The sequence below is a fragment of the Lepidochelys olivacea genome (genome assembly GCF_965140295.1).
Source record: "Lepidochelys olivacea isolate rLepOli2 genome assembly, chromosome: 3".
Classification (NCBI taxonomy): Eukaryota; Metazoa; Chordata; order Testudines; family Cheloniidae; genus Lepidochelys; species Lepidochelys olivacea.
In genome coordinates, this window is record NC_140413.1 from 200,206,404 (window position 1) to 200,228,360 (window position 21,957).

At 42.9% G+C, this 21,957-nt stretch overlaps 1 protein-coding gene across 2 annotated transcripts in view; it reads right to left on the reverse strand.

The window, feature by feature from the left end:
• Nucleotides 1–21,957, reverse strand: part of SPTLC3 (serine palmitoyltransferase long chain base subunit 3) — a 131,776-nt gene that overhangs the window by 85,143 nt on the left and 24,676 nt on the right. The window contains exon 1 of one of the 2 annotated variants that reach the window (XM_084623556.1): nucleotides 6,725–6,762. The exons of the other annotated variant lie outside the window; for it this stretch is intronic. The gene's annotated coding sequence lies outside the window, so the exon portion shown is untranslated. Of the gene's footprint in view, nucleotides 1–6,724; nucleotides 6,763–21,957 lie in introns of those variants that run through there. 2 annotated transcript variants of the gene reach the window in all.

A 21,957-nucleotide genomic window follows, 5' to 3' on the forward strand; every position in this document is an offset into this window, starting at 1 on the left:
GTTGAGCCATCTCCAAGCTGGCCTGATCACAACCACAAAAATATGAAAGAGAGAAAACCTAGGAGAAATGATCCAGTAGGAAATGGGAATATTCAGCCATTGGTAGAGAACGCATTGGCTAAAGCTCCAACCCAGTGGACAAATGACCCAGGGCAGTCTTTCCTCATTGGGGGTGGGGTCTTAGTGGCAATTTGTTTCTCATTTGCCTCCATCACAACACCCTTCACTAACTTAATAAAGAATTCTGCCCCCAAGCAAGTCCACTGTTGCTTCCATGAGAGCAGAGCTTTGAAGAAATGAAAAAGATCCTGTCTCTTCTACTTATCTTGTGCAGTCTGCAGTCTGAGCAAGAGATTTTTTTATAGACAGGCGTACCTGAGAAGAGCCCAAGCAGTCCTGTCACAAGAATTCCAGTCTTTTTATCTAACTAGAGAGCTCCTACCCAGAGAGGTTACATATTCTGTAGTGGAGAAAAACATCTGGCAATCCACTGGACAGTGAGGGCCCTATACTATTAATTCCTTGGAATCCCATTCATGCTGGTCAAACAAGCTCTGTTCAAATGGCTGTATACCATGAAGGGCTCCAACCAAGACATTACTTGATGCCAGGTAGTTAAGTTGGATATCAGCCAGGAACATTGTCTGCCTCAAGCTCTTATGGCCTTCTGTTCCAAGGGTCACAAAGGTAGTTGGGGTAGGGGAGGAATGTAAAACACACAAATGGCAGGTAAGTCTCTTCAAAAGCATTTCCAGCCACTTGGGCAGCGATGGGAGATTCCAACAGTGAGGGGCAAAGATTCTGCAGCATTTGCCAGATCTGCAGCTCCCCTGCTCTCTCATCCAGAATCCTCTACTTTCTTTGCCATTGTCCCCAACCCAAATGCCAGTCAGACGCAGAGGAAAAAGGGCAGTGCTTGCACTCTTAGTCTTTTCTTTTGATACAGCAGTAGTGGTTTCTGCAGGGCCCACTGAACTGTGGGCCCGACGCACCACTAGTAATGCTGGGTTTGGATTTACCCCGCCTGGCTTATGTCACACACACATAAGTGTTCATGGCTAAAAATTTGGGCCAGGTCCTTAGCTGGTGTAAATCAGCCTACCTTCTTTAAAATCATGGAGCGAGGCTGATTTACATTAGCTGGGGATCTGGCCCTCATTCAGTAGTTTCACACTACTCTTTGCCATGAGCATCGTCTCAGACAAATATTACAGTACAAGCATTAGACAAGTGCAGAGCTATGAAACCTTTTCTAAAACGTATGAACACAGCAAGGCTTGTAGAACTAGAAAGCTGCCAACAAGGGCTTGTCTACGTGGTGCGGCAAATCATGCCAGAGGGGAGTGATCTGTAAAGTGCACTAATGTGCTGTGCTCTAACTGCCTCACGTAGTCCCTGTGGGCACACTCTAAAAGGTACCTAGTTCATGTAAATGTAGTCCTGTTTGAAACTGGGTACCTTTTAGAGCGTGCCCGTAGGGTCTACCTGGGGCAGTGAGAGCAGAGCACGTGAATGCTCTTTGCAAATCACATCCCCCTACAGTGCACTTTGCTGATGCTGTGTAGACAAGACTTAATTCCTTCCCGTCTACCTTCATTTTGCTTTCCTCACTTTATTTACCCCTGCCTCACACAGCAGAGCAAAGTTCACTTGATTCCCTTTCAGAGTAAGAACTGCTCGACTCTAATAATTTCTTCTCTCTGACTCACCCCACCCAATGCCCTCAATTGCAGGTGTCTGCAGAATCACTTGACGTCATACCCGTCCCTCATATGTTTTGAAACTTCTGATGCTTATGAAAGACAGAGAACATATTATTGTGTAACTTGAAAAAAAATCTCACTGGTGATTACACGGGAATCACAAAACTCTTGATATTTGCAAGCCTTTTCAGAACAACAGAGGTAAAAGAGCTGCATTCACAACTCACCTACAACAAACCTGAATTTGCCCCCACAAGCCTTGGGTAATTCATGGGAGCAGCTAACCCATATATAAAAAAATCCTTTCTAAAGTAAGACACTTCTACTACACAGTACTTCCGAGCCAAGCAAGTATCCACAAAAGATGCAATCTCTCCCTTTCTTTCAATTGCATTTTTCCAAATATTTTTATTGGATGGGAATGCATTTTTAGTGGCACGTCCCCTACCTATAAGAACGTTTAACAAAAGGAAGACATCATATTTTGTCAGTATTTCTGCCTTTCACAGACAGTGTGTTATCTTGTTACAAACAGGTCTTGTCAACCAGGGTTGTCATTTTATTTTGAATTAACAACAATGCCCAAGAACCACCACCATCTTTAATACCGGAGAAGCTAATTCTCACACTATTGCAGGCTTTGCCTTTTCAGCACTTCTGCCCCAGACCAAGCTGAAACCCACTATATTGGCTAAGGATTAGCCTGCCCTTTGGAGACTAGATATCTTCAATTAATCTGTGCAAAGGATCTCTGTCATCTCTGCCAAGGCATTTAAATGCCACTCACATACACTACCAGTAGTATCCAGTTTACTAGTCAAATAACCAAGGGTTAGATTCACAAAGGAATATAGGTGTGGCAACACTCAACTTTGCCATGTCTCTCTTTCAGCCACCTATAAAATCACTGGCATTCTCAAAGCCTGAGTTAGGCACTTAAGCTCCCTATACAATAAATGGGGCAAGATAAGTACCTAGGACTGGGATTCACAAAAGCCAGCATGCTAGGGAGCTCCCAACCTAATCTAAGTGTCCTAAGCCCTGCCGCCCGAAGGAATTCATTGCCTATGTCCAGGATGGAGGGAGACACCTTAAATGACACACAAGTAACAAAGGACAGGCAACACCAATCTTATAGGGCTTCATCAGCTTGGCTGAAGATAATAGACACAGATTAGTTAAAGACAGCATCACTACGTAATTGAACCCTTTAATAGCCTCTGCCCAACACCAACATTAGTAATTCAACAAGGAAAGAGCGAAGCTATTGCACTGATGTTGGAACACATAACAAAATAATAGTTAATGGAGGCTTATTTTTTATTCACAAAGTGGATTATGACCTGGACTTGGTACTGCAAATCATTTTTCCTTAATTGATGCTAGACCTCCAGCAAGGCTATTGACAGGTAGCTGTAGATGGAGAGTTAAGAGATAATACAGTATTCATCTTACAAGCAGAGTGTTATCATTTCAAAGTTATGCTTTTGGACTTTGAAATGTTCCCAGGACTTTCACAATCTAATGAACGTTGTATTGGCATACCTGATTTAAAAATCCCCTCTCATTTGCCTATTTGTTTGTAGTTTCTACAATGTTTGGTCAGCATTTGCAGAAGCAATGGGACTCCTCATATTGAAGGAACAGGACTGGATATCACAACTCCAGTGTCACTTATGTAGATGAGAAAAAGAGTGCTCTGCAAACCACGTCTTGTTTAGAAGGGATAAAATCTGATCCAAAAAGAGATGAAACTCTCTAATTTCCCTCAACTGACAGACTGTAATGTAGATCTGCCAATAGCTGGGATTTACTGATTATTACAGGAAATTGATCAAAGACTATGTTAATCTGGTTGATCTATTTGTAGCTTTCAGTAGGGAGAACACAGAATTCAAGAGGGCTATGCAACATCAAGAAATATTTGATGAAAACAATCAATCACATGATTTCGACATCTGTTCAGAATTTCACAGATTTCAAGAAGCCGTTCCAAATGTACACAGACACCTATGACAGTGCATTCCTATGGAAGAAGGCTGATGAGAGGAAAGTGATTATTACTAATGTAATCCAAATGCTATCTGACAGTGAGCTTTCTTGGTCAGAGGCAGAATACCATGGTCTTAGGGGCCTCCCTAGCATTGAAGGAAAACATGTATTGCTCGTCACTGTCTGAAGTGGTTGATGATAGTTCTGTCCTGTAAGGAAAACCATCAAGATGCAGACTGAGTATCAAGGAATTTGATGTGGATCTACTTAAACTTGCCAGGACAAATGCCGTACCCAATATCTTCCCCAGAAACCTATTCCTTGATATCCTTAATAAATAGTTTAGTTCCACAACAAGTGTGGATTGTAGGTCTGAATCTTACATGATCAGCAAAAGAATCATCCCTGAAAGCAAAAGAAAACAAAACAAAAAAACCTGAAATAACTTCAATCAGAAGACCCAATAATTAGAAGTGTTATTGACACAGCTCCATATGCTTCCATTGATCTCCACGAGTACTGCTTAAAAGATAGGGTATCGTTTACTGTAATTACATGGAATCATTTCTGATACAATCACCCAGGATGTCAGTTCAGATCAGGTATGCCAGAATCTTTAACAGGAATACTGTTACTAAGGCTTTGTCTACACTACCATGGGATCAACACTGCTGCGATTTAGGGGAATCTAGAGAAGACCCGCTAAATCGATGGCAGAATGCTCGCCAGTTGACTCTGGTACTCCACTGGGAATGAGAGGAGTAAGTTAAGTTGGTGGGAGAGCATCTCCCGTCAACCCAGTGTGGTGTAGACACTGCAGTAAGTCGACCTAAGCTACTTCGACTCCAGCTGTGTTATTAACATAGCTAGAGTAGCATAATTTAGGTCGACTTACCATGGTAGTGTAGACAAAGCATAAGCTAGGGATGATCATAGAACCGTTGTATCTACAAGTTGCCAAAACAAGAGTTTCAACAGCAGGTATTTTGACTAGGAACAAGAAAGTATCATTGACTCACATCCTAAACAGTGAAGCTCAGTCAATTAAAAGCAGGTTCATATATGGTCGCAGTATGTTTACAGTACCCTCGACTGTATGCAAGAGAATGGTCCCTGCTGAAGGTTCAGAGAAAACATATACCTAATAGAGAAACAGCCTATATAGACTGAGGGTAAAATTTTCAGAAGTTCCCAAGTGACTTAGGAGCCTAAAACATACATCAACACAGCAAAAAAAGACCTGTGGCAGTGGGTCTCAAAGCTTGGGTCAACTGACTTGGGCTCACACTGCAGGCCTTAAAATAACAGTGTAGATGTTCAGACTTGGGCTGGAGCCCAGGATTTCAAACCTCTTGAGGGGAGGGTCTTGGAGTCCAGGCTCCAGCCCAAACATCTAGACTGCTATTTTAGTCCTGCAGCATGAGCATCATGAGCGTGAGTCAATTGACTCAGGTTCTGAGACTCATTGCTGAGGGTTTATTTGTTTGTTTGTATTTTTGCTGTGTAGCTGTACTCTCAATCCCATTGACTTTTAATGAGATTTAGGAGCCTCTCTCACTTTAGTAATTTTGAAAAATGTTACCCTAAGTGAACAGTATTAATTGTTTCCTCTGGTGCATCAAGCTTGTGCAAGCAACCCTTCCCCTGCACCTCCCACAAGCACAAATTTTATAGAGGAATACCCTTTCTAGTGAACTTTAATCGAACTACAGCCAAACTTCTAGGCACACAGTACAAACTCACAGCAGAATATGCCTTCTGAGGAATCAGACACAAAGGTGTGAATAGTACTTACACAGGGAATTGTCATATTAATTGGGACCTGTCATTTCTACAAATTGATTTCAATTTCAAAACTTTTCCATAGTCAAGCACAAGTGATAATCCAGCATATCTATTATATGGTAGAATTATTCCAGATCCATTTAACCCAGTCTTCAGAAGTGTCCTGAACATGAACTATTCTATTGAATACTATGAGCCTAGACATGAATGACGATCATGCTAGAAATGTCTTGGACCAGTTCCAAATACAAAAGCATCATTAGAATATATATCCAGGAGAGAAGCTGTTTTGAGTGTAAATGACTTCAACTCCAAAGCAGCTATGGTTTTACTGCAGCTCCCTTTCACACCTCCACAGGTATTCAGCAGGACTGATTATATTGAATAGTTATTTGAGTGAAGATGCTACTGTCTACATAAAATGCTCGAATATATTAATATTGAATTTGGGACTTGGCACTTCTCCCAGTAAAATACATGGGAGTTCTGCCACCAACACCACTGGGTAGAGGAACAACCTCCTACTCCCTTACAACACTTTGCAATCTTTACAGTGAGAGATTTGAGATTTTTCAGCCACGAATAAGATAGCTGTATCTGTCAGAATAAGCACCTTCACTCTGTTGAAATGCACAGCTGAATTCAGACATAGAGACTCTATACTAAATTCATCTAAGTAACTGAGGAGGTAGCTCATGTAGCCTGTCCCCAAGATGCGGCTTGAGTTTCTACCTAGTGCTTGCTAGTTAGAGTGGCCTTTCCCTCTCCTTGCATGGATTGCATCCTGGATTCTTTTTTGTGACACATTGTGCCTCCACCCAAGATGGTTCCTCACTGAGCCCAGGACACATGGGGTGCTGTGCCTTGGGAAAATGAATGCTGCTGCTAAGAGGTACGGGAGTATAAAAGCCAGCACAGAATGAAACTTTGAAGTGCATCAACAGAAACCCCAGCAAAGAAATGACACACCCAAAAATAACAAAAAGAATAAGGAGTACTTGTGGCACATTAGAGACTAACAAATTTATTTAAAATGTGTTTATTTAAATAAATTGGTTAGTCTCTAAGGTGCCACAAGTACTCCTCGTTCTTTTTCCTGATACAGACTAACAGGCTACTCACTTTGAAACCAAAAATAACAATGTAACAAAGGGGGACTTTACTGAGAGCAGGAAAATAGGACCTTGAAAGGAAAGGGTTAACTAATAAGTACTACAACATCAACAAATCAACCAGTTTCCCACCTCACCACACTCTCAATTCTTCCTGAGTGCCAGCTCCCTCCTGGCTCCATTCCAGGCAGGTAGTACACAGAGAGGAGTGCTCCAGCACCGTGAATGCTGACTGGCATAAACAATTCCCCTCAAAGGGCTCCCCCTCATAGTATCTTTGCCCCTGGGTGGGACAGGGTCCCCTCCTGGCTCCCTAGTCTGGAGACCAGTGAAGGTCTTAGCTGGCTCTTGGCAGCCAGCTCTGTGTCCTGTCACTCTGGATGCTAATCTCCATCGGCCAGGAACTATCTGACTCAGGCACTGGATACCATGGCAGTTCAAAGACTCCCTGATCGAAACCTTCCTGATCTGTTCTGCTTCTCACAGCTCCTAAACCCAAAACTGAAACTAAAACTAGTCTCTTTGTTTCTGAGCAGAGGCGAATTAAGATACATTGGGGCCCTGGGCACAAAGAACATTTGGGCCCCTCACTCTCCCACCTTCCTGGCAATGGGGCCCCTCCCTCTACTCTTCTCCTTCCTCACAAGGCCCTGCCCCTTGGCCTGGCCAGAAGCCAGAAGCCAGGCCATGGTAAGAGCTGTGCAGGGAGCCCGAGCCACTGTGGGGAGCCCTGGACTCTCCACCTGCCCTGGGCTGCGCGTCCTGTGGGGGCAGCAACAAAGGCTAGGGGCTGCTCTCGGGCACTCCAGCCTCCTGCCCAAGGCAGGTGCAGGGTCCAGGGCTCCCCACAGCTGCCCAGGCTCCCAGCCTAGGCAGTCGTCCCAAAACTGGGGAGGAAGGGGGCTTCATCAAGTGGCTCAGCCAGCCGCGCACTGGGGCGGGGAGAGGGCCAGCTCTGTGCGGGGGGAGAGAAGAGGAGCTCAGGCCAATTCCAGGGGGGAGGGGGAAATGGAAGGGGGTTTGGTCCGGTCCAGCACAAGGCCGGGGGGCCTCAGTCCGGTGCAGCCGAGGAAGCGGGGGGCCCTCCGTCTGGCGTGGCGCAGTGTTTAGGTGAGCCGTTCAGCCAGCTCTACCTAGGGGTGGGGAGAATATTGCTCACAACGTTTCCATAGGCTTTTGGCTGGGCTGGAGACGGGGCCTCAGGGGGAAGAGGAAGAGCTGGGTGGTAGGAGAGGAAGAGCAGGGGGCAGGGCTAGAGTTCTGGCTGCTCCTGCGGGGCCCCCGGGATGGGGCTCTGTTGGCCCATGCAGTAATCTGCCACTGTCTCTGAAACAGGCTGATGGGCTGATCAGCTCTGGCTCATCACTGGCCCAGCACATCCAATTTTAAAAAAGGGCTCCAGAGGTGATCCCGGCAATTGCAGGCCGGTAAGCCCGATTTCAGTACCTGGCAAACTGGTCGAAGCTATAGTAAGGAACAAAATTGTCAGACACATAGATGAACATAAATATTTTGGGGGAAGTCAATGTGATTTTTGAAAAGGGAAATCATACCTCACCAATCTACTAGAATTATTTGAGGGGGTCAACAAGTATGTAGACAAGGGGGATCCAGTGGATATAGTGTACTTATATTTTCAGAAAGCCTTTGACAAGGTCCTTCACCAAAGGCTCTCAAGCAAAGTACGCTGTCATGGGATAAGAGGGAAGGTTCTCTCTTGGACTGGTAACTGGTTAAAAGATAGGAAACAAAGGGTAGGAATAAATGGTCAGTTTTCAGAATGGAGAGAGGTGAATAGTGGTGTCCCCCAGGGGTCTGTACTGGGACCAGTCCCATTCAACTATTTATAAATGATTTGGAAAAAGGGGTAAACAGTGAGGTGGCAAAATTTACAGATGATACAAAACTACTCAAGATAGTTAAGTCCCAAGCAGACAGCAAAGACATCGGACAGTGACCAGTGGTGCCAGAATGGGGGTGGGGGGGCTTGCCTGCTCACTTTTCACAAGAGCGGACCTCTCCCCATTCCCCTCTTCTTCCCCCCCGAGGCCCCACCCTCCTGTCCCCCAAGCCAGGCCAGCATGGAGTCCAGCCAGGGAGCCCAGGCAATTGTTGGAGCTTCGGTGGACCCTGCACCTGCCTGCAGTGAGTGTGGGGGGGTCTGAGAGCCCCAGCCATGTCCCTGCCCCCCAGGCTCCCCGCCCAGCCGAGGGCAGGGGAAGGGTCCGTGACTCCATGCCAGCTGCCCGCACGGCTCTCTCCAATGCAGCTCCGGTGGAGGGGGGATGTCTTGGAGCCTCAGCCCAGCCATGGTATGAGCTGGGCAGGCAGCTGTGAGGAACCACAGCGCAGACCCTCCACCTGCCGTGAGTGGGGGATCTTGGGGGGCAGGGACACAGGCTGGGGGCTGCTTGGGTCCCCCGCCCAGGGGAGGTGGAGACTCCACTGCGGCTCCCCACAGCTGCCCGCCCGGCTCTTATCAAGGCTGGGCAGGGGTTCTGTGCCCACACCCCCGTCCAGCTAGAGCCAGGTCAGGGAGAGCCGTGCTGGCAGCTGTGGGGAGCCTGGGTCCCTCCACCTGCTCTGGTGAGTCTGTGCTGCAGCTCCAGAGCCCTGCACAGATACAAAATTTGTATCTGCACCCTATCCGCAAAAATGGTCCACGGATATCTGCAGATTTGCAGGGCTCTGTAGATGGACCTTTGGTCTGACCCAGTATGGCCGTTCTTATTGGCCTTAATGGGAGTTTCTAGTCCATTCTGTCCCCACCCCGGACTCCAAACATACTGGGAAATGGAGTCCGAGGGCTCTGGTACCCATTATTGTTTTAGTACATAGAGTAGGACCCCCTAGAGGCTCAGTACAGCGATCCTGAAGCACTACATCCAAGCAGGGGTTACCCTGACATTGTGTCAATTGAACATTTATTTGATGAATTTTCACTTTTAGAAACAGAAAAGATAAAAACTATTTTGGCACCAACCTTCATTTGTGAGAGAATGACCTTATTATTGATGAGTCTGTGGAAATCCTAGAATTACAGAGGATGAGCAGTCAACACAGAATCTTTTAGAAACTGAAAATTTGAGGGGAACACAAAATAAAGAAATATATTGATTTTCTCTGCCTTTGTGGGAGAAGAGTGGTATCGTAACCCTTGAACCAGCGAAAACAAACTCCTCCATTCTGTGCTGGAGGAACCCAAATATTATGACCCCTTTTTTTTAAGCCCTCTATATCTACTAACAAAGACCCAGCAGGAATACTGCTGGGAATTGTAGCTACGTAATGCACTTTATTAGCCAAAAAGGAGGCAACTGAAACAAGGAAAAAAAAAAAAAGGTTTACGAGAATTTACAGAACCTGTTTGATCTTCTAAATAGTGCCATCTTACAGAATCATTTGCCTGCCAGAACCTGCTTGTTACAGACATTGGCCTAAAATAAGGTAAAAGCTTTATGGACCTGGTTATTACTCTCTGTGCTGTCTAGAACAAAATAAAGAGGAACCAATCCTGTCATTTTAAATAGCAAGCATCTTTCCACTCAATGGTCATTTACAGTCTATTTCAGTCCTCATCCTCAGCAGCATTTCATCCGGGGAGCAATGTACCTCACAAACAACATCACTGGGCTGGGTTCATTGCTATTATTTCCTCAAGGAAGATGATTGTGTTACGACCAAAAGATCAAGAAGTTAGTGCTGTGAAATAAGTGTCTGCAGGCCAGCATTACAAAAGACACCTGTTTTCAGGTTTCAGAGCAGCAACCGTGTTAGTCTGTATTCGCAAAAAGAAAAGGAGGACTTGTGGCACCTTAGAGACTAACCAATTTATTTGAGCATAAGCTTTCATGAGCTACAGCTCACTTCATCGGAGTATTTTAAATCATCATAGTATAAGAAGCACTTTGAAGATGAAAGGGTTTGCATGCAAAAATTGTACAGATTTCACCAGTAGCATTTATCAGGAGCATTTTCTATGTAGCCACCTCCATCAGATGAGATAGGAAATATTTGCCACCAAACAGGGCCATTTCAGAACAGGCTTCATTCCACAGAATGATGAAAGTTTGCCTTCTAGCAGTAGGAGCAGAAATGATGTTTTTGAATGCAGAAGGCTGGAAGGGTAGAAGATATATTCACAGACAATATTAAGGAGGAAGATAAGTTGTATAGGTCAAAAGACAACAGTACACAAGAAAAGACATCATATAGGATATAGATTAACTAAGGAGAATATTCTACCATTAAATTAACTTTGGAAGGTTATGTAGACACTCATCACACACTTATTCAAGATTCCTCTCAGCCTTGGACAAGGGGATCTCAGCTTCTACCCCTGCATACTCGCCAAGATTCCAGGAGCAGTATCTGTTATATACTCCAATGGATACCGTTATAAACATAATGTCCCTGCACCAAATTAAACTTGAATCAAAGGTTTTTGGGGTGCATAGACCCCATCCCTAAGGACTGGCTATTTGTCACTAACGTGGCACTCTAGGAGTGCTTGGAACTTCACTGACATCCACACATGACTTGAAAGAATTTCCTTTGGAAAACTTTTAGGGTCAATCAAAAACATATGATGTGGGAGGTTTGGGAAAGACCATAAACCTGGAGAAACACCACCTGTTTTGTAAACCAGGTAATTTCTGAAACTTTTATAGTGCCTATTATCTAATATTATCTCTATCAACCAGTATATAGAAGAATAAAAATCGGTTGCTATGCTTGTTCTTCTGTTGGCTGGCCATTTATATGTTAAAGAATAACCTGGAAGTGAGATGAGCATTCGGAAGTACCGGTGCTGCTGCTGCTCCATCTTCCATTACACACAGTGAATTCAGTATCTACTCAAACTAAGGTAAGTGGGGAGCAAGAGGCAACACATGGAGTATAACTGCTAACCACAGAATCACTGGAGACAAAGGGATTGAGGGCACTGCGCAAAGAGAGACTTATACAGGTGAAAACCCAATGCACTAAATCAACAAACCAACCCTGAGTGCCTATGAGATGCCTAAGTAAAAGTAACATTTGCATGGATCACAACGTCTAATTGCAGCATGATTATTTCCAATGAACACATAGACTTTTGGATTCATATTTTTTCCTTGTATCCCCCCCCAACCTTTAACCATCTGTTATCTCCTATCTTATACTTGGATTGTAATCTCTTTGGGGCAAGCATGTCTTTTATTCTGTTTATACAGCACCTAGCACAACAGGATCCTGGTCCATTATATATAATAATTTGAATATTGCAGCATCTGTACTAATCATTCATCCCAGTGTTTTGACTATGTATAACTTTGTGGGGGGTGGGTGGGAAAGAGAGGAGAAGATTAAGCCCTATCACTCAAAAGGACTTTAGCTTGTTTAGTTCTGTGATGTGTAATATTGACATTATTATTCTCAGTTCAGAAAGTGTGTCCCAGAAATTCTGTCATTCAGGAACTTGTTGTATCAGTTTTATATGACATGGAATTTATGAGAAGTTGACATTTGATTTGGCAAGCTGCAGAATGTGACTGAATGGACAGACACTTTATGATGCTCAAACTCAGTGTTAGTAAATGGGGACAGTCTGAATTCTCAACAAAGATCTACATGGCATGATCCACCAATACAGTTACATGCAAGTTAAGTCATTCTGACTCAGCAAACCCACTTGGCCAGAGAATTCATTAGTATAAAATGCAGCTCCTTACAAGGTTTTTTTCCTCGAGGAGAAACATTTACAGATTTATAAACTGATACTACACAACAGGCTGGAATGGTTGAATCATCAATGGATCCCAGGGCTTCACCCATGGTATTGTGCAAAGGCCTGAAACAGAGCCAAAATTCTGCGCAGATGACAGGTAAAATAATAGTTTACTGGTAACAAATGCATATGCTTTACCAGAATGCTTGTATCTCTGGAGTTCCTGGCGCATGGCAAATAGACATCACAATCCTCAATCTTGACAATTTAAAATTACAGACGCTGTCTCAAGGTAGCATTTGTCACTGACAGAGGAAAATAGCAATTTTGAGGAAAGCTGCCAGCAGTGCTTAATGCACCAGGAACACACATAGACTCACAGACCTCAACTATTGCCTTCACATTGTTGATCTCATTTTTGTGTTGGCATCAAAATAATTTGATCATCTTAGGGATCTGAGAGTCATGCATACACTAAACAAAGCAGGAGTCACGGCAAAGCACAAAGGATCACGGATTGTAATGCTCTACAATGACAGCTGAGTAGGTTAGTTTATTCTGGCCACCTTTAGTAATTTACTAGTTCTCAAGATTCCACAAGTGTTTATTTTGCAGTGCCACATAAATCCAGGAGTCTGAGCCTTGCTCCAAGTGTACTGTCCTAAACACATACCTAGATTGGAAAAATCCACTCACCCATATAAGTATGAATCTTTTCTGGGCAAGTGCCATCAATTCTGAAGAACCTAAGCTTTCATTTAAAAAACAAAACAAAACACCCACCACCTCTGAAAAACCACTTGGCTGCAAAGAAAACCTAACAAATGCATATAGAGTGTAAGCTAATGTATTGATACCTTCCTAGTCTGAAAATGCACAGCTCTGGTGCTTCTACTGGAGTGTGGGGGTGAGACAGCCACTGTGGGCTCTGCATGTGTGTGAGACTTCTGCCAAAATTTCCCTGCCATCCCAGCAGCAAGCTGTGTGCTTGACAATCTCGTTCACCAGCAAGGAGTGGAAGTGTTACCTAGAAGCCCTGGATCTCTATTTTTAAGGGGAAGGGGAGGCGAGGACCACAGTGTCCAAAGTGCTACTGCTTCTTTAATGAGATGGGGATGAGGTGCGCTGCCCAGACCCTGCTGGTGGGAGGGGGGAAGGTGGTAAGGGACCAGAGCAGGGCCTCAGCTGCTATTTTTACAGGTGGGGAGAAGCAGAGGACCTAGGTGTAAGAGGAAGAACAGTTGGGAGGACAAGGCCTTTTTAGAACAGGGCTAATGGCATCAAAAAAAGGAATGCTGTCGAGAGCTAGGGCAAATTCATTTACTGGGGATAAGGTAACTCAGCAGGGCAGAGCATTTTGAGAAAACTAACCCAAAACAGTAATTATGGGTTGCTTCAGCTACTCACATATGTACTGGTCATACAGTATGTCACAATGGCACAAAGTTTAGAGAAGCATTTGTTCAACACCTTCAACAATTGCTTGTTGGAACAACTAGTTCTGAAACAGACAATAGGCCCAAGTTAAGAGCACCTCTCCTAAGTAAGAGACAGGAATTTGTTGAAACTGTAATGATGGTTGGGCAATTAATTAACAATGCCTACAGCACAATTAGAGTTCATTATCCATGGGAGTCACATCATACCAAAAACTAGTATAGGAAAAACCACACTGGATGAGTATCAGTGGTCCATTTAATATCCTGTCACCAATAGTGGCCACTATCAGCTGTTTCAGACAGACATGCAAGAAATCCTGTTGTAGGGTGGTTACTACAACAACACTGGATATTCTTGTTCTCTGTATAAATGTTTAATCATCAATGCTATCCTTTGGCAAAGAGTTCCACAGGTTAATTTTGCATTTGCTAGACAAAAACTTTTGGTGGTTTTTTTTCCAACTTTTTATTAAGGCAAAGTTACAGTAAAACCTTAACATACAACATCATACATTACTTATTACTTATTCAGGAACAGGTTAATATTCAAAGAACCTGGCTAAAGTTTCTGGCTTTTTGAATTTTTCACCTTTTAATTTCAGTGACTGGCCTCCTGGTTTTATACTATGCAAAAGGGGTGAATAGAAATTAATTCCCTATACTGTTAATAATTTTGTATACATCTATTATGGCCTCTCTCTAAGTTAAACAGTTCCAATCTTTTCAATCACTCTTTATTTAAGAGGGTTTTTTTCACATCCCTAGACATTCTTGTCACCTGTCTCTGAACCCCCTCCATTTCTGCTATGCCTGTTTTTGAGATGGGTTGACTAGGATGAATTGCTTTACCTCAGGCGACAATATAATTCCTTATGCACTCTAGCATTTTATTTGCTTTTTTGATTGCTGCGGCACATTGAGCAGAGAACTCCATTGAGCTATCCATAATGCAAAATTTGGAAATGATACAAAATGACTTAGGTTAGTTGAGATTACAGTAAGCTGTAGATAACTCTAACCCATCCAAGACACCCTTTTTAATGGGATCTAACAAAGCTACGGTAGGTGAATGGGCACAGCAAATGAAATTCATTGTTGACAAAAGCAAGGTAACACACATTGGAAGAAATAATTTGAACTAATGATGCCTAGATTTTAAGGCCAGAAGAGACCATCATGACCATCGTGATCGCAGTCCACAGAACCTCACCCATCCACTCCTGCAATGGGTCTATAACCTCTGGCTGAGTTACTGAAGTCCTCAAATCTTGATTTAAAGGCTTCAAGTTAAGCAAAGCCACCATTTATACCAGTTCAAACTAGCAAGTGAGTTATGCCCCCTGCTGCCGAGGAAGACAAAAAAATTCTAGGGTCTCAATACACATGGCTGGGCCCTAAATGAATTGTAATCACTAAGGAATTTTTTTTTTAAAGGCCCGGGTATTATTGTAAACAGCTCAGTTAAAACACCTGCTCAATGCACAATGGTAGTCAAGAAAAGCAAACATAATATTAAGATATACTATATAAAGAATTTGATAGAAAATATAAGAAAATTCCTGTATTAGAAGGTTAAGTCATTAGGGGTTTTTTTTGTACTTTCTTTTCAGTCATATAATATGAGCAGGCCAGAATCAGGATAGTTGACTACGCAGAATTTTGGTGTGATACGATATAGTAGTACGTATATTACAAGGATAGCAGTTACTTTTTTTGTACTACTTTGCTTTTTTGTACAAGTTTTGCTTCTTATTAAACAACATTTGAAACTTGTGTAACAGAGGTGCAACTTTGCATCCTAATGGAAAACAGTTTCACATAGTTATTCTTCAGTTGAGGTTTATAAAAATTTATTTGCTTAACTGACTTCAACAAAGTTCTTCTGGCCACTAAACTTTTTCTTAGATACAATAGTTAATAAGAAGATAATGTTAAGGGTAAGTTACAACACCATAGTAAGTTCTGGTCCCGTAGCTTCTCTGAAGACCTTATTTCTCTGAACCAACATATCAGGAAAGTAAAACATGTAGTTAAATATAATCATAATGCAACTTGGTAAATAGTTTATCTTGGTAGAAGCAGACATCAGGAATGTGAAATTAGATTTTGAATAAGAGAGAAAGTTGAGTTAAGACTCTACTATTGACTTGGAAAGCAGTCAGTGAACCTTCGGAGAAATCTAAGGAACAAAGTCTGATATTTTCTTTTATGCTTTATTGTTTGGTGATGTCCTAATGAAGAAATTCTATATAATTTAATAGGCATCAAATCAATAGGCTTCTTTAGATATTATTCTCACACCTTTGTGGCAAGGTACCTCCTTCACTTTGCCAGCCTCAGCTTTTCTTCTTCTGGCTGTGGGGGGCTGGAGTAAATTAGTCCGACTCCAGAGGGTTTTTTAAATTTTTCACTTTGATTTATTTTTCAACTTTTACAAGAGGGGCCTCAGGGTAGGCTGAGGAGTTCTCTTAAGCAAAAAATCCAAACTCACAACACAAAGGAAATATATTTCCTTGCTCCCTCCCCAGGGCGTTGACTTATTACGCTGACTTCTGGATGCTAGCCCATCCCTAAACAGAAGTAAACTTTATTGTTTCCCCTATAGGGAGGAGAAGAATCTTCCACTTAAGAGAAACCTTTTCTCCCTACTACAGCTTGTTTTTCATCCCTCCTCCTTTCTCATCAGAAAAGGTATTTTTAAAGGTCACCAGCAGCCCTTAATTGGATTCAGGTGTCTCTGATTAACCTGAGGTAACCTCTTTTCATCGAGAAAAGGGCCTTCATTATTCTAGGATTGATCTACCTGCCTTTCACCACTCTCTGATTTGTGACACCTTATAGAAATAATGATATCCTGTCAATAGTTACTTCTTGATTTTAAAACCAAATCCCATAGAATTCTATAGTGGGGATATAATTCTGTATTAAATTCTGAAGGGTGCTCCAAAGGAACGATAGAAAAAGCTAGCTTTTATGAAATCAAAAAAAGGACTTTGACAAGCTGGTGTCTTTGAAACATTCAGACAATACACTCTACTCCCATCTCACAAGGCCCCTCTGTGACTCAAGAGCCGGGATTCTACAGCTGCACTGGTTTGTGGGGGAGACACACAGTGGGGCCATAAAGCTGCCACTCTATGCTTCTCATGCAGATTTTCTGGTGTATGCAGCCACCACCCAAAACATGGACCCCTAGATTTATTTAAAGTTAATGGACGATAAAAGCTAAGTGAAAATCATTAAGTTTTCCAGAAATTATTATCTCAGGTGGGATGGTTTAGGTTGGCATGGAGCGGGCCGGGAATAGAACTTCACAACTCCACAGACCCTAGAGATCCATTGGGAAGCAGCATTAACTCCTAAAAGGATAACTGCATGGATAGCCATAGACCAGCTGGAATGAAAGTGGCTAATCCCAACTCCATCCTCTCCTGCCCCCAAACTCTATGGATCTCAATTCCTGGTATTCACTCACAGAGGGACTCCTGCGGGATACCACAAAGGGCTCAGTAGTTCTACTGAAGAGGCACTACCCACTCCCTGAGCTGAGTTTTCTATATTTGTGGAGACAAGAGTGGATGATCTGGGCCTTACTGACTTCTGCTTGTGTCTATTTATTTGTAATACTTGAGTGAAAAACAATATTTATTGGCCATGACTAACCTCGAAGTAATTTACACAAAGCAATTCTTGTACTATGTCTCAGTACTTCAAATTACTGTCCAAAATTAGGTAAATCACAAGTAACTATTTTACGCAATCAGTTAAGTAAAAATTGCTACATGACTATTTTGAGTACATTGCCAATAAATATGCTTTTAATAAGCTGCTCCAGTAATTATGCAGGTTTCTACAACTACAGGAGTAACACTGGCATTCTCTTGCCTACACCTCTAGCAATTACTACATTTGCGGAGACTAAACTTGAGTAAATATTCTGGGCAGGGCTACTGTAAGGTAAACCCAGACTCTAGACATGGGAACAAATTGGGCCATCACCCCTACATGTGCCCTGATTCATCTACAGACCCTTTCCCAATCCATGGCCCCAGGTCTGCACAGAGCCCATGGCTTAAGGGTGGGGGAGAAGGCGGAGAGCTCTGTAAAAGCAGCAGCACAACTGAAACCTAAGAGGCAGGTGCGTGCAAAGAAAGAAAGAGGAAGTGGAAGGAGGGGCTAGCTGAAGTATGTCTGGTTTGGCCCATCCAGGACACCCTTTTAAATATCCAGCACGGAAAAGAATCTCTTGCACCTGCTATTGAATCCTTTCCCAATTTTAGTGGTTTTACAATCACATTTCTCCTCTCCTTCTACCCCTAAAATGTAGTTTTTGCACCTGTTGCTGTGAAAGAGGAAACTAACTAACTTACTTAAACTAACTTAATATAAAAGTTAAACGGTGACCCTGACAACACACAACATGCTATTAAATGCACAAACAGAATTAACATTTTAAAAATAAACCTATTTTATACTTAAAAAACACTTTACAAGCCATAACTTTAGTGCAAATAGTTCTTACTTTTAGCATAACCAGTACGTGCAATTTTCTTCTTATAAAAAGAAAGATTTCATGCTCGGGCATGTAGGAATGTTATCAGGAGGGCCAAATCGCACCTGGAGCTGCAGCTAGCCAGAGATGTCAAGAGTAACAAGAAGGGTTTCTTCAGGTATGTTGGCAACAAGAAGAAAGCCAAGGAATGTGTGGGCCCCTTACTGAACGAGGGAGGCAACCTAGTGACAGAGGATGTGGAAAAAGCTAATGTACTCAATGCTTTTTTTGCCTCTGTTTTCACTAACAAGGTCAGCTCCCAGACTGCTGTGCTGGGCATCACAAAATGGGGAAGAGATGGCCAGCCCTCTGTGGAGATAGAGGTGGTTAGGGACTATTTAGAAAAGCTGGACGTGCACAAGTCCATGGGGCCGGACGAGTTGCATCCGAGAGTGCTGAAGGAATTGGCGGCTGTGATTGCAGAGCCATTGGCCATTATCTTTGAAAACTCGTGGCGAACGGGGGAAGTCCCGGATGACTGGAAAAAGGCTAATGTAGTGCCAATCTTTAAAAAAGGGAAGAAGGAAGATCCTGGGAACTACAGGCCAGTCAGCCTCACCTCAGTCCCTGGAAAAATCATGGAGCAGGTCCTCAAAGAATCAATCCTGAAGCACTTGCATGAGAGGAAAGTGATCAGGAACAGCCAGCATGGATTCACCAAGGGAAGGTCATGCCTGACTAATCTAATCGCCTTTTATGATGAGATTACTGGTTCTGTGGATGAAGGGAAAGCAGTGGATGTATTGTTTCTTGACTTTAGCAAAGCTTTTGACACGGTCTCCCACAGTATTCTTGTCAGCAAGTTAAGGAAGTATGGGCTGGATGAATGCACTACAAGGTGGGTAGAAAGCTGGCTAGATTGTCGGGCTCAACGGGTAGTGATCAATGGCTCCATATCTAGTTGGCAGCCGGTATCAAGAGGAGTGCCCCAAGGGTCGGTCCTCGGGCCGGTTTTGTTCAATATCTTCATAAATGATCTGGAGGATGGTGTGGATTGCACTCTCAGCAAATTTGCGGATGATACTAAACTGGGAGGAGTGGTAGATACGCTGGAGGGGAGGGATAGGATACAGAAAGACCTAGACAAATTGGAGGATTGGGCCAAAAGAAATCTGATGAGGTTCAATAAGGATAAGTGCAGGGTCCTGCACTTAGGACGGAAGAACCCAATGCACAGCTACAGACTAGGGACCGAATGGCTAGGCAGCAGTTCTGCGGAAAAGGACCTAGGGGTGACAGTGGACGAGAAGCTGGATATGAGTCAGCAGTGTGCCCTTGTTGCCAAGAAGGCCAATGGCATTTTGGGATGTATAAGTAGGGGCATAGCGAGCAGATCGAGGGACGTGATCGTTCCCCTCTATTCGACATTGGTGAGGCCTCATCTGGAGTACTGTGTCCAGTTTTGGGCCCCACACTTCAAGAAGGATGTGGATAAATTGGAGAGAGTCCAGGGAAGGGCAACAAAAATGATTAGGGGACTGGAACACATGAGTTATGAGGAGAGGCTGAGGGAGCTGGGATTGTTTAGCCTGCAGAAGAGAAGAATGAGGGGGGATTTGATAGCTGCTTTCAACTACCTGAAAGGGGGTTCCAAAGAGGATGGCTCTAGACTGTTCTCAATGGTAGCAGATGACAGAACGAGGAGTAATGGTCTCAAGTTGCAGTGGGAGAGGTTTAGATTGGATATTAGGAAAAACTTTTTCACTAAGAGGGTGGTGAAACACTGGAATGCGTTACCTAAGGAGGTGGTAGAATCTCCTTCCTTAGAGGTTTTTAAGGTCAGGCTTGACAAAGCCCTGGCTGGGATGATTTAACTGGGAATTGGTCCTGCTTTGAGCAGGGGGTTGGACTAGATGACCTTCTGGGGTCCCTTCCAACCCTGATATTCTATGATTCTATGATTCTTTGAACTTAACTTTTCAAATATACCTAAGTAGCAAGTTGGCTGCCTCTCTGTAATCTTCTTTTAAATGAAATCTTCAGACCTGTAAAATGAAAGTCTTCTATCCTAATTCTCCTTGCTACTATTACTCGGGCTTTTCCCAGTGTCTCATCTCAGGAACTGTTTATTTGCCTACAGATTCAAATTTAGCATAACAGCTATAGAAACTGCTGGGAAAATCATTGCTATTATGTTGATGTAATAAAACGAGTGGGTTATTAAGTTTTTCTTCTTAAATATCATTGTATCTGAGCAGGAAAAGATTGGTTTTAGATTCCATTCAATAAATGACTTTTTCATCTTCATGCAAAAGTCCCTCCCCCCCAACCCCCTTCACGAAGGATCTTAAATTGAACTAAGATTCTTTCAAATGCCAATCTTGAGAGCTCTTCTTATCCAACATTATGGGATGAACAGTGCCTAAAGGTCAAAGATAAATCAACACTTACAGTATCTAGGTCGAAAGGGGACGTGCAAGATAAAGGACATAACACCAGGAGGAAGAATAGCCTCTTTTTGGATTAAATTCATACCAATACCAAGGTGAACTTTAGCAACTATCCTTTCAGGTTAAAGCAACATAGGGGAAAGCTGATCTAATATAATATACCACTGGAAGATTACAAATATGGTACCGGACTACTGATAATTTTTATAAATTGATTAGGGCTTTGCTGTGTTCTTCTTAGGAGAGTGTAGGAGGAAGATGGGAGGAAACAACAGATGAGTCTATCAGAACTGACCCTACTGTCGGGTGTTAATGGGCGTATTGTGGAACACCAATCCTTTCTAGATACTTCGTAACACTCTGGGCACTTTGAGCTTGGAGTAAAGCACAGTAGGCTTTACAAGCTTTAGCTCTTGGTGAGTTCCCACTAAACACACAAATGCCACAATGATGGGCACCCACATATGAACCTAGAGAGACTTTCATAGATTCTAAGGCCAGAAGGGACAATTATGATCAGCCAGTGTGACCTCCTGTATGACACAAGCCAGAGAACTACCCCAAAATAATTCCCAGAGCAGATCTTTTAGAAAAGCATCCAGTCTTGATTTAAAAATGGTCACCTATGGAAGATCCACCTCAACCCTTGGTAAATTGTTCCAATGGTTAGTTACTCTATTAAAAATGCACACCTTATTTCCAGTCTGAATTTATGTAACTCCCAAATCTTTCTCAGTCACCGCTTCCCAGGGCAGAGTCCCCCATCCTGTATGTATAGCCGCCATTCTTTGTTCCTAGATGTACATATTTATATTTAGCTGTATTAAAATGCATGTTTGCTTGTGCAGTTTACCAAGCAATCCAGATTGTTCTGAGTAAATGACCTAACATCTTCATTATTTACCACTCCCCAAATTTTTGTGTCATCTGCAAATTATATCAGTGATGATTTTACGTTTTCTCCCAGGCCATTGATAAAAATGTTAAATAGTGTAGGGCCAAGAATTGATCCCTGTGGGACCCTACTGTAAACAGACCTGTTTGATGACAGTTCCTCTTTTACAGTTACATTTGGATCCTATTAGTGAGACAGTTTCTAATCTCTTTAACTTTTCACCCCAGTTCCATTGTAAGTTGTTCTTCCCCAAGTATTTGTGACTATTTCTCGAACAATGGGACCTCCAAATAAGCATATCATTCAAAACTTGTGGTGTTACTATGAGCTGAGCAAAACCAAATGAACAATAATCACTTCAGACGTGACATGGTGTGAG